The sequence below is a fragment of the Lagopus leucura genome, unplaced genomic scaffold (genome assembly GCF_019238085.1).
Source record: "Lagopus leucura isolate 7727_CA_CO unplaced genomic scaffold, USGS_WTPT01 Super-Scaffold_806, whole genome shotgun sequence".
Lineage (NCBI taxonomy): Eukaryota > Metazoa > Chordata > Aves > Galliformes > Phasianidae > Lagopus > Lagopus leucura.
This window is the reverse complement of record NW_024962260.1, coordinates 3,939,000-3,952,317: the sequence shown is the minus strand read 5'-3', so window position 1 is coordinate 3,952,317 and position 13,318 is coordinate 3,939,000. Positions and strand designations below refer to the sequence as shown.

Below are 13,318 nucleotides of genomic sequence, written 5' to 3'. Positions count from 1 at the left end.
TCAATACACAAGCCTTCAACTGGGTCAGAAGTAACACAACCCTCCCCACTGCCATACCCTGATTTCAGGGTTAGTGAAACTGTAGCTCAGTGCAATAAACTGCTAAAATGCAGCACAGTATGATAAACTGCTGCCTTACTGCAATAGTGAAAATGCAATTTTCTATCTTTGAAAGAGGTAGGACCTTGACAGGAGCACCTCTAAACAGAATTCACCAAACAGCACATAAGTTTTTATCAAGGGATTTTAGGCATGACGCACTTAAGTGTTTCCAAGAGGCTCCAGATGTCAATTACCTCAATGTCAATCACCTCATCCAAGTGCTTATAAAAGAGGACAGCCAGCTACTTGTCTCAATTTGTTTGCATTGCTTCTCTGAACCTTTCTCAGCTCTCCTGAAAAAAGAATTTTACCCCAGAATACGAAAGAAAAACAAAGCATGTTTTCATTCAGACCTTATATTGCCCACTAACGAAACACACATGTGAAATGCAAATAAACACGTGGGTTTGTGGCCAAGCTTTCCCAATCACTTCAGAAAACACTTAAGCCTTAGCAAAAGCAGATTTGGTACCAAAAAGCAGCGTTCCTGCTCTTAGCTCTGCAGCAAAGCAAAACACTTTCTGAAGAAGAAACTGCCATCCACCACTGTTTCAAGACTGCATTTTAACAACCAGGCACTACAAAAGAACTACATGCATAATTACATGCAAAAAAAAAAAAGAAAGACAAGGTTCAACTCTCAGCTCACTTCACTTCAGAACCCGACAGTCACTACAAGAACGTAACAGCACCAACTGTTCTTGTAACAGAGCTGCCATCTGACAGCAGGCTGCCATCAGAGCACTCCTTCCTCAGCTCAGGTGCAGCACAAGGCTTGGTCGGACAAAACATCTGAAACTGTGACTTGATCACTTGAGGAGGAAACACTTGCAAACATCCCTACTTGCAGGCACTGCGTTTCCATGGAGAGAAGCAAGCTGTCTGGCCACTTGGTGAGGGAACAAAGAGGACTTTCTAGCCCAGAGTTGTGATGTTTGAATGGACTCACGATGGACTGCATAACCCCGGTCCTCTGCGGGCAGACGCACGGTCTGACTCTGAGCAGTGCACTCTGAGGCTGCAATGCTATTCTCCTGTGGTCTATTTGTGTAATAAAGTGAAACAATTACTTTAATCGATGATCATCCAGTACGGCCACACATGGCTTCTACAAAACATTTCAAATTAAAAGACAGTATTAACTCAGTTGATATCACTACATGACTGATACTGTTGGCAAATGCCTTTTGAAGCCAAAACATTGCTAAGCTCAAAAAAGAGATGGCTGCAAACTGTTAGTTCTGATCAGGATGCTAATTCTTTGCAAAATACATGTCAGTAGTAAGACAAAGAAATATGTAATAAATATTCTATAGGGGCTGTGTAGAATAGTCAGTACTGCTGAGTAACTCCAAGGGAGATGTAACCAGAGAAGATCCCTGCAGCAGTCAAGTACAAGGTAACTCAAAGACAAATTCTTACCATACCGTATAATGTACAAAATAAACTGGAAAATGCATTCTGTAGGAAAATGACACAGAAAACAGATTTCAAATACCTCCACTGTTCAGAAACATGTCTTGCCTAATAAAAAAAATACAATAACAATTGAGTAAGAAAGATAAAAATGAAGTGCTATCTCTGAAAAGACAGCCTGAACAGCATTTTTGTAATACCCATTTTACACTCCTGATGCTCATACCACAATTGCCAAGCTTGCAAAAGCTTATGAATCATTCCTCAAAAATCCTGACAATGGTTCAGAGAAAGTAGCTTGGAATTTTGGAACCCTTCACAGTCACAAACACAACTCCTAAAATGACTGCATTCTTTAAGCAGAGTGCCAAAGCCAAATAATTTACAGTACAAGCATTTTAGGTGTGATTCAGATGTAATTTTTATCACAGCTCTAGAAGTTGTGTTTGTGGTCTCCTAGACTTGCATTACACTTCTGGGGGAAAAAAATAGAATAAAATAAAAGATGAGCGTATATAATTTCCAACAGTATTTAAAATACTGCCTCCAGATTTGAGGGTTTTGGAAATCAAACACAGTTGAAGAATGCAACCATATTTTGGCTCTGAAGAAACAGCCATCACACTGCCATTTGCTTCTTGTTACCTCTTGAGGAATGCTGCTCTCTCTGCAAGAATGTGCCACATCACGGAGGCCAACTGCTGACAGGTTGAAACAGGAATGTGCCAAATTCATCCATATCATGTCCACTGCCCAGAGTGGGACATATGCACCAGCACCCTCACTACAACACATGGGACATGGGGACAGAGCAGAGGGATAAACTGCAGGAAGCAGCTGGGCTCACACGCTCTCCCTGAGCAGCATTTCCCATCGCCACCATCTTGCTTCATTTGCAAGAAGGAATGTGAAGTCCTCTAGGACCACATATTATGCAGCCAAATGCCTCATTTTTTGTAAAATCACAAGTGTCAGCACACCCAGGGCGGGGGAGCTGAACCTGATCTCAGAACAATTACCTCCTCCTGCTCACAATGCCTTCTCCACCAGGTTTAGGACTGTTGGAGACTGCTCATACTGTCCTACCAAATGCACTCAATTACCATCATGAATTTTTCCAAGTGCTGAATTGCATTTACAATGAAATAATTCCACAGCACACATTATGAATGTCACGCTAAGCTTCAAAGTCAGTTCTGAGACAACAACTACAAGCAGTTAAACCAAAAAGTTGGATTTTGAAGCCTTTGTGCCTTAACTGCTCAGAACTTCTCCTTCTTGCAATGATGCAGCACACTTCATAGAGCAAGCTATTTACAACTTAAAGCCCATTTAAGACATAAACACAGCCATGCTGGAGCTATCAACTACAACAAGGTCTCTTTGCATCAAGCCACTGAAAGCAATTACTGAAACTCCAAGTGAACTCTCCAAACCCAATGCTCAAGACTTTGTGCAAACCCAACATGTACTGCCAGCTCCAAAACATCTACTGAATGAGCAGCAACTTCAGACTAAAACAAACCAGAAAGAGCACTGCTGGCCTTTGATAACTAACAAAGCAAGTCACAAACAGCAAACAGTGACAGAACTGATGTAAGAGCCTCTGTACAGTCACTTTTAAATCAAACTGATTATTCAACTGCTGCTCAAGAATTTAACTGTACTGCTCAGTGACCAGACTGCAGGATGACAGAAGCATCTTCAGGTACCATCTAAATAGGAAACAGAAAATAAGCACAATGTCAGAATTTAAGATTTCAATAGAATAAGAGTTGGCATTTTAGAGTGTACATTTGATTACTCATTCAACACATGGCAGTGAGAAGAAAGGGAGCATTTAAACATTACTGAGACTTCAAAAATGCGACTTCAGTTTTATTTTGTCTCTTAGAAACCATGGATTTTGATGTCAATTAAGCAAGTAATATGATGACCTGAGTATACACAAGTACATTACTACAATAAAAAAGACACCAAAATAACATAAACATTTCATTAAATGCTGCATTATGCTAAGTGCAACTAGATCATATTTATTTGGCTTAGTAGATGCTCTGCTTACTGCCAGCACCAAAACACGAGGGCTGGTACACGTCTATCAAACCACTGCTTTATGCCTCACTTCTAAGATTAGGAAAAAAGACAAAGTAGCACAAGTAAGCAAGAAATAAAAGGAGCCCATACCTTTCTTTTAGATCTGTTATTTACAGATACTGGTATAAGAATTTAATAATAAATAATAAATTCAGCAAGAAAATATGCAAGAATATCCCTTAGTTCACATGCAATCATCCTTCTTATAACACGAATATACTCTACTTCTGCTCATTCCAGCCCTACCCAACAAAACCCTCATATGAATTCTAGGCAGGTAGACCCTTGAAAAACGCAAACACTCATCCAATGGGAATCACATATGCTGCTAAAATTCTTTCATATTAATTTGAATTTTATAAATGACATACCCTTGAAGAAGAATAAATTATCTCTGATAATTTATTAGTTATGCCTAATTAAAATAGAGAGAACAAAATCAATCATTTGCAATTCTCAAGTACCTTCAAAGATGCTACCAGGATGACTCCAGGAAGTTTCAGCTGCATGCCGTGTTTTAGTGCATGTGCAGCTCAACTCAGAGTACAGCTTACTTTGGCCACCAAAACAACACTTTTAGCAGTATCACCGATTTGATGAACATAACTTGAGACAAAGAGTGGCTGACAAATTATTCAAGTGGAATTGCATCTATATGACCACAGCAGAGATCCTGAGGAACACCTTTCAACTCTATTTTGGAGACCAGTACAAAGAAGCATCACATAGTCTGCAGTACCCAGCATGTTCAGTAACACACAGACAACCAGAGGATATTTGAAACAATCCCAACACTGTAATGCAAGCACAGTGCCTTGTCATCACCCATCCCACTATCAGGCAGCCATCACAACAAGGTGTAAGGACATTCCCCTAAATACCTTCTGATTTTCACTGACTTCAAGGAAGGAATCTCCATTCTGCCAGTAACTCAGAAGAAACTCTCTTTTCTTGTATCCTTAGAAGAAGGGGGGAAAAACATAATTTGCTGTTTGGGAGTCCATCCAAAATTGTATTCTTAGAGGTTTCACAGAAGTAGGCCAACATTACAGTAATGCTATGAGAAGGCTTTCATTCAAGCTTCTATGCGGCTCACAGACTTTAATTCTAGAATCCTTAGAATGTCTTTAGAATCAAGGACATTCTAAGTCACTTCACCTCATCATTCTGTAACTTGCTCTGGTTATTCAGACCCCCAAGTTCCTTGAGATCCTCAAGGACTGAAGGACAAAGACTTTGGCTATTGAGTATGAAGCACAAATATGAGAGGATATCTAACAGTAAAAAATTATTTCTGGCCAGCAGCATGGTAAATAATTCTTTCTCAATCTATGTTGCTATTTCTAAGCACAGTCTATTCAATTTTTTATCAAGATTCCCATTTTTAATTAACAAAGGAACAGCTAATAACTATTTAAAAGTATAAAAACAAAAACAAAAACAAAAAAAACCCACAGAAAATACAATGCAAACCCTACCACTCCTCAGTTGCCACTGTACACGTGTGACAAAAACATCACTGCTGTGGTCTATTATAAGACCAGAAAGCATGTGATCCTTCCAAGCACACATCATTCTCTACAGAATGAGCCAAGGATTAAGAAGCAGAGGAAGTTTTCACCTGGGAAAGTAAATAATTACCTCTCCTGATAAACCTGCTATCTGTACTTACTGCCTTTTTCCAAGGAAATTCCTCACTGCCTTTCTTCAAACTGCCATTTTGAGAGTAAGAAGAGTAATTTGCTCAGCTGTCAGCTCTGCCTTCTCCTGATACATCTTAACCAACTTCGTAAGTGAGTTCAGTCCACAATGACAATACTTGTGAATAGTAGGGCATAAAGTTTACATTATTTGAGATCCGAAGTTTAAGCAAAAGTTTGAGAAGGAAAATATGATCTCCTGTCAGCTCCAAACCAAATGTGTACAACAAAGGGCTTCTAACTGATACAACAACGCTGCTTCTTTTCATAGTAAGAATTTAGTTTCCATAGACTTGGGTGAAACTGTAACTGTTTCACACTCCTCGCAAACATCAGGTCAGCACTCCCTTTTTAGCTCTTTGCATTCTGAGCCTTTTAAATTAGCACCATGACTGCTATACGGCTGGCGTATAATAAACACAAGTCCAAATGCAGAACTTAGATAAACACTGCTCTGATTCAGTGCATGCTGTAGTCAAGCAGAGGCGCAGACTAAGTCAGATAGGCTAACTCTATCGACACTGAGTTTGCTTCTCCAAATTGCAGTTTTCTTTCAAAATAAGCTAAAAATATGGATAGTGGGATTATAAAGATCAGGAAAACTGAATGGCTTTTAACGGTGTTTCTCCTAGAAACAGGAGAATGAAGATGATCCTCAACTTGAAGGAAGGTTGGTAGGCATTAGTCCTGAAGCTTATGGGTTTGTACAAAGAGCTGTCCAGGTGGAAAACTGCCAAACAGGTGCTAGGGTAGAAATGTGTACATCTTCCATGTATCTTAGATACATCTTTAAACTCTTTTAGTGTTTCTGAGGCCAGGATCCAAGACACCAGATCTATGGGTATTTCTAAGGGTCAGTGGCGCTATTCAAAGTCATGCAATTGCAACATCATGCTGCAAAAATAAACACAGACGCAGAGCAGCCGTACTAATGGATGTTCAGAATCATCGGGGACACTGTGCAGTGATAGAACTGGCTCCAGTGCTTCTGGTTGAGAAGAATGAAATGGTTGCTCCAGCAGAAACTGGCATCTGGCTGAGGGCAGCTGAGATTACAGCTAATGCAGTATATAATTGCCTTTCATTAAATAACAAAACACCATCCATCCGAGGCATTTCTAAACATGCCAGTCCAATAAGGATTGCAGCGCGTTACTTTTTAGATGTGCCAGCAGAGCCAGTAGTCCCTAAGGAATGCCAACAGATCAAACAAGAGCTGCATTCACACATGGTCACTATGTTCAAACATCAGAAAACTCGCATTTAACATACAGAGTTAACATCTGACCCGAATGTTTTAGAGAGAGAAAGAAAAGCAGTTCTGAAAAGCTACGCTGGCAAGACAGATAGCTATTTCTTTAGAGAGAAGCTCTGTTTTGAAATATTCACAGTCACTCCTCCAAAACAACTTCAGCAGGGCTAAAAGAATAAACGGAGGAACACTGAGGGAATTATCCAAGCTAAGTAAATAAAAGCTATACTGGGTACTCACAATTCAGAAGATGATAACAGATAGGAAATACACAGGAGCTCAGGAAAGCCACAGTAAGCATACGGACACTGCTCTTTCTTAAGAGTATTTTCATGGGAGGAAAGAGATTATTTCCTACAGGACGCCTCTGTGATGTTGACACAAGGCACACTAGAAAGCTGAAAAGCTCTCTTTAAAAGAAACCATAGAAATAAATTATGTAAACCTAATTCAATCTCCCTCCCTATGGACACAGATGTTTCAGGTCACATTTCTGAGGTTTTCAGCCTCAGCCAACACAGCCCCGTCCCTTCGGCACACTTCAGCACATGCAGGAAATCTGCTGCACGTGAAGTGGGTGGGAAGAGAACCAGGACACACCGTGACTTCAAACCGAGACAAACCTCCGCCCATTTCCCTGTCATTCCGCATTCCGCGCACGATGAAGGATTTCTGTCAGCACCTGAACAGTTCTGCGTTCCTCAGAATAAAATGCTCTGTGGTAAAACGGGGGGCGGTGGGGAAAGAAGTTTACCTTTCCTCCCCTGCCTGCAATTTGCCATGGTGTCACACACAGCAGCAGGTGCATTGACACAGGCCCCAGGAGCACGGCTCTGACGCTGCCACACGCGTCCCTCTGCGCTTCAAACCCGTCCTTGCACAGCAGGAGGCACAAAGCTCTTTCCTTTCCCGCATTTCTTCCCTCTCCCTACACGCTCACAGGTTGGGAGCCCAGCGATGCGAAGCAGCCCCCGAACTTCCCCAACTCCCCACCAGACGCTGCCTGCGTTCTGCCTGACTGAGCCGGGGGGGGGGGGGGGGGGGAGGGGGTAACTTCACTTTACAGTCATATTTTTAAGCATGACACAATCCCAGACCAAATATTCCGCCTCGTGCTATTCCACAGGAGGTACGCACAGGGACTTTTGGCTTTTTTTAACGATTATTTTTAAGGCAAGGAGGTTACAAGGAACGCAAAAGGCGGCAGGCACAGGGCAGGTGAGGCAGCACGGCGTCGCGCCGAGGCACTGACGGCAGTGACACAGCGGGAAGCAGACGGGGCATGGCCCGCATCCCCCCACCCACAGAGCCGGGAGCCCGAGCGCCACCGGCCCCGCGAGGGCTGCGGAGGAGCGGGGTGAGCCCGGCAAGCCCCGGCACGCAGCCTGGGAACCGGCCGAACCGGCCCCCGCCGCCCGCGGCCCTGCCAGGGGAGCGCCGGGCACGTGCGGACGGGGCTCGCGGCAGCCGCAGCGGCACGGCCGCTTCACGCCGTCCCCTCGCCGCCTCGCGGACCTTCCCCCCCTCCTCCCTCGGCGCGGGCCCGAAGCGGAGGCCCTGAGGCGCGCCCCCCACCCTTCCCCTCAGGCGCGGCCGCCGCCCTCTGCACGCGGGCCCCAACGGCGGCCTCACCGCTGCCTCCGCGCCGCCGCCGCCTCCGCTTCCCCTCCGCCGCCTCCTCCTGCCCCTGTGCGGCGCCGCTCCCGGCTCAGCTCGGCGGGCGAGAGGCGGGGCGGGGCGGGCGGACAACGTCTGCCGGGCTCGCGGCTCCGCGAGGCGGGGACTGCAGCAGCAGCGGGAGCCGCTCCCCCTGCCGCGCTCTGGCGCTGCTTTTCCCCTCCTCTCTCGGTCCCCATCCTCTCCTCCCGCCGCCTTTGTCTCTCCCCCCGCTTTGTTCGCCCCGGGGCAGTGCCCTTCCCTTGGCGCACAGAGAGTCAATGGCCGAGGGGAGGATAAAGGGGGGGAAGAGACACGAGCTCTCAGCTTCACACGGCCCTACACGAGCAACCTCAACGTGTGCCGTTTTTCTCCATTTTCCTTTTGTCCTCAGGCCCAGAAGTGTTATAATTCCTTCTCTCTCTCCCTCTGAGGCGGCATTGTGCTTGTGGAACACCATTCTCCCGTTGGTGATGCTGAAATGGCTGAGCAGCAGCTCCACCCTATCGACAACGATTTAATAGCAGTTCTCGAGGCTGAATCAAAGAGCTCTGCTCAGCTTCCCTGCATACAGCGTTGGCTCTGCTGAATTCATCACAAAGCAAACCTGTTCCAGTCCCGTAAGTTTGGTTCTTGTGCGATCCTGTTTGAACAAAAGGGTGATGAGAAAGCAATTCCAGCACTGGAGCCCAATTGCAGTTTGTGATTCAACGTGGCATCATTCCCTGGCGTTCATCCAGCATGGTAAAGCACAGAACGGTGTGACACAGGGCCCAGAATAATAGCTTGCAACTAGACCAGCATTTAGCAACGTTTGTTGCTATTTCACTTCCTAAGCGTAAAGTGGAAGCTCTTACTGTGGCATTGAGGTGTTGAAATTGATACTCAAAACCCGCATACAGAAGGGATTCTTCCTCTCTATGAAATTTGTTCCACTGAACTGGAAACTTCAAGATTTAAATATGAGATTGTATTTAGAAGCACAGAGCCAGCAATTCACTGCTTACAGCAAGGAACAGCCCTGCGGCCCCTCGCCATGGGAATAAACCCTTAACACATACAACATAAATTAGTTTTAAAAGAAGTTTTAAAATAACTTTACAGAACACTTGTACAAAATACCTGTTGTCCTCTCAGGCTCTCAGCCCCAGCTCAGGACCTTTGCACTTGTGTTCTGGTATCACAGATTTGAGCTCTCTATATTGATGGGATGTTTTCCATCATCCTGTGTTAATTTCCTTTTTGTTTCAGATAATTTAATACCAGGTAAGTAGATTTCAGGAGTGCAATGCAGTGTAATGCACAACATTTTGTTAAGCAATACTAGACAGCTGTAATTAGTATAAAGCCCAGCAACTAGAAGTCAATTTACTATCAAAGGTAGAAAACTAAGGTGCAGCTTTGTGCTGCCCTTCCAGTACTTCATTAAAATACAAGCAGTAAGTAACAACACTAAAATTATAAATGAAATACGTTTCAAACATATAAGTAGCTTTCTCCACCTCCCGGGAAAACTAAAGCTAAAAAAGGTCCTGTTCCTACAGCAGGAACTCAGAATCAAGTTGCACAGATGAAAAGTTTCTACCTATAAAGTGAACATACAACAGTCAGCGGGACATATTCAAGTACAAAGATTTTGAGTACAGGATTTTCTTCCTCTGAATGATCTCTTCAGCATTTACACCTGGCAATTCCTATACGGAAACTCAGTTCACACCTTTTTTCTCTGCAGCACTTTGACTGATTGTGATGATATCACGTAGTTTTATCCCTAAGAAGTGAGATCTAAAAAATTGTTGCAGACTAGGAAATTGTTTTCACAGTTTAATGGATTGAAAGGCTACAAATTTTTTTATTCCCAACATACTTACCACTTTCCTTTCCTAGGATAGCAGTCACAAAAAAGCCATGCAAGTCTGTGTTGTTTGTTGGTGTTCTACATAGGACAAATTTGCATCCAGTTCTACATTATGTTTTACCCATGTTCGGTAGAACAACAGAAAACAGTATTTTAAGAATCTTTTCTGCATGCTTATCCAAGGTACTTAAGTTGATCTGACAACAGCAAGAGTCACCTTGACTATAAATGTTTCATTTTACAGATATCTTCTTTAATAGAAAATGGTTTCTCAAGTTACCACACACATTAAGAACAAAAGGTGAAGCAAATCAGAAACTTTTATCCCTACTGAGTTTCTAAACAAAGGGTGCATCAACTTCTGTTCAGTCACTGGATGACAGCTAAATATTATGTTGCAAAAAGCCTTATGTCTGCTGCTAGTAGTTAAGTAAACTTTAGGAAGTGCCAATTGTCACTTACATATTAATTACCATGTTATTAAATCCATCCTGTTTGTAACCTTCTTCAAGGACTGAGACTAATTCCTCATTTGTCCTCTTCCACCTCTTCAAATATAAATATGATTTTTGGAGCTACAATATGTTCTTAAGAAGAGCAGCAAGCTTCAGTGGCATTTAATTATCAGAAGCAATACAACTGTGTACAAAATGAGGGCACTACAGACTTCCATAGCAATTACAAATACTTGTGAGAAAAATACAGCCAAACCTTTTCATCCTCTTATTTTTTCAGCTATCCTGCCTTTCTGATGTGCAGCAAACAATTTTTCTTAGCACCTACCATGTCTTTCAGTTATCTTCTAGATTCTCAGCCACTGATCTTTAGTGACTTTTTAAGCACTGTCGATTAGATTATAAAAACATAAGTTAGAAATGTAAACCTCTTCAAGATGCTAACCACCTGACTGATGGCCACAGAACTTGGCAGAGATTTTTTGTTTCCCCTGATGTAAATCAGCATTTCTGAATACTTCTGCTGTTCCAAATCCCGTAAGCAAACATGAACATCATGCCAGCAGGAATCTGTGGGAAAATCTGAATGGTGATTGCTCACACTATATCCACCCCATTACAAATTTTATTATTCATTTTCGTAAGCTCTAATCTAGGCTATTACACCACACCAATCACCATGGGAACCTGACTAAATTCCAGAAATGCTTTTGCTGTTCAGCTTCCCTCAGATATTGTAGTGTCATCTGACTGCAGTTTCAATATACAAAAGTAATCTGAATAGTTGTATCTGACAGAGTAAAGAAATCCAATAAATGCAAGTATTTTTAGTGCAGAGTACTTGATAAAAGCAGGGAAAGCACGGCTGAATACTATGATGAGATTGAGATCAAGATGAGCTCATTCCTTATGAGAGAAATCATGGAGATAACTGCATGTGAAGACACAGAGCAGAGGTAGATACAGTAAGGGGTTTTATGCACTGGTTCTGCTTGATTTTCTCAGAGCATTATCCATCCTAACCACAACATCCCCAGGAAGGAGGATTTTAAAGACAGCTATGAGTAGCTAGTATTTCCTGTCACCTTTATTTAAGAACAGTAACTGTGAGAGTTAAAAAGAGAAATTAGATAGATCCTGCTACAGGATGTTTGCTTTTCTGAGACCAAATAAAGCATTCTTCAAATAAAGCAAAAAGTTCTCTTATAAAAGTTCCTATTTTTTTTTCCTTAAAATAAGTTTTACCATTTGAAAGGCAAAGGAAGTAACATGAGAAAGGGCATTCTATTTCCAACCATATTTTGCTTTACTAAGTTTGTAAGGAAATTTTTACGCTAAAAACGTTTAACTTTTAATGACTTATATATATGTTGTTTTTTTTAAAAAAAAAAAACAGAAAAAGGGCTTAGATTTTGGCAGCCTCAAATTTGAAACAAAACTAAACATCTACAGATAGCTTTTTTAAATTGGATAGAAGAGGAAAAAAAATGGAAGAAAAGTTCTCAATATATGATACAGGTGGCCTAGGTCAGCAATAGCTCATGCTCTAAATCATAACAGGATTAAGGGATAGTCTCTAAACACGGAGATACAGACACAAGCCAAATGCCAGGCAAAGCCTGGTAACCAAACACTTTCCATTCACTAGCTCTGTGCAGCTCCCTGCTCAGCATTTCATTAGTTCCCAGCTAGCCATCTATTCAGTTGTCTGCTTTTGTCTCTCAATGACCAACTAACTCATCTCACAGATGTTGACTACATAGGAAAACATTCATACCACCCATTTATCAATTATAATGACCTAATTAGAAAAGCAGCAGCATTGGCATCAAATGACTTACCACCTTAAACGTATTTGAGTGACAGTCCTGGTGTTTGTTATCCCTAGCAGGAGGGAATGTAGGCATCTGCTATCACTAGTTTGGGTTAGAAAAATAAAGAAGGCACAAAGCATCATAGAAAATAATTCCAAACACACAAACAGCTTGCAAAAGCCTGTTTTCCAACACCTTAAAATACAAACAAATCAAACCACACATCGAAACTAAAGAAACAAATGGATGAGAACTAAATTAAATAGGAACAATCTGAATTCCTAACTGTAGGAACTAAAATTCAAGTGTATATCCTGTCTGTATGCTCCCAGTTGTATCAGGCTGCATGTGGAGAACACAAAAATTTGCTGACTTGAACAACCAGTCAGTCCAGTCACTTTGCACAAAAATTCTAATGGATATAAAGTATGTCACCCCAAACACAGAGCATCCCTGCCTCAAGCTTCCCAAAAACATTTGCTTTAGAAACCAGGAGATAAAATCTTCCCATATTGAAAAAAACCTCTATCCCCAAGTAGTTTTCATTCAACAACTACAAGAGTCCCCAGAGCAATGTTCCATGCCTTACAAAGTTAAGGATTTAACATATTTAAGCTAGTATTTAGAACTGCATTTAAAGCTTGGTTGCTGAAATGTCTTCACTTTATTCTTCCTCCTGATTTCTTCAACATAAATCTTGGAAGCAATGAGTTAACAACTAGTTTAGTAAGTCTGATAACTTGTAGAAACTTCTAAGACTTATCTATTCCAATCAGTTAAGTGGAAGGGCAATTTATTATGAATTTATTGTGAACATGCAGAGCTAAGTATAGCACTAGAGAGCACTAAGTATATAATATAAAATGATTTTAATATTGTGTCTGCAAGCAAAGCATAAGCATACAAGTATGCCAATAAAGTCTGTATGCCCTAGTAAAGAAGGAACATTTCATAAGGCCTATTAAAAA

At 41.9% G+C, this 13,318-nt stretch overlaps 1 protein-coding gene across 7 annotated transcripts in view; it reads right to left on the bottom strand.

Annotated features, from left to right (window-relative positions):
• CLIP1 (CAP-Gly domain containing linker protein 1) overlaps positions 1–8,240 on the bottom strand; it is a 62,883-nt gene extending 54,643 nt beyond the window's left edge. For 6 of the 7 annotated variants that reach the window (XM_042865345.1, XM_042865349.1, XM_042865347.1 and 3 more), the window contains exon 1: positions 8,200–8,240. The gene's annotated coding sequence lies outside the window, so the exon portion shown is untranslated. Of the gene's footprint in view, positions 1–296; positions 395–8,199 lie in introns of those variants that run through there. The other variant, XM_042865346.1, reaches the window with a different exon arrangement.
• Between the last annotated feature and the right edge of the window lie 5,078 nt (positions 8,241–13,318).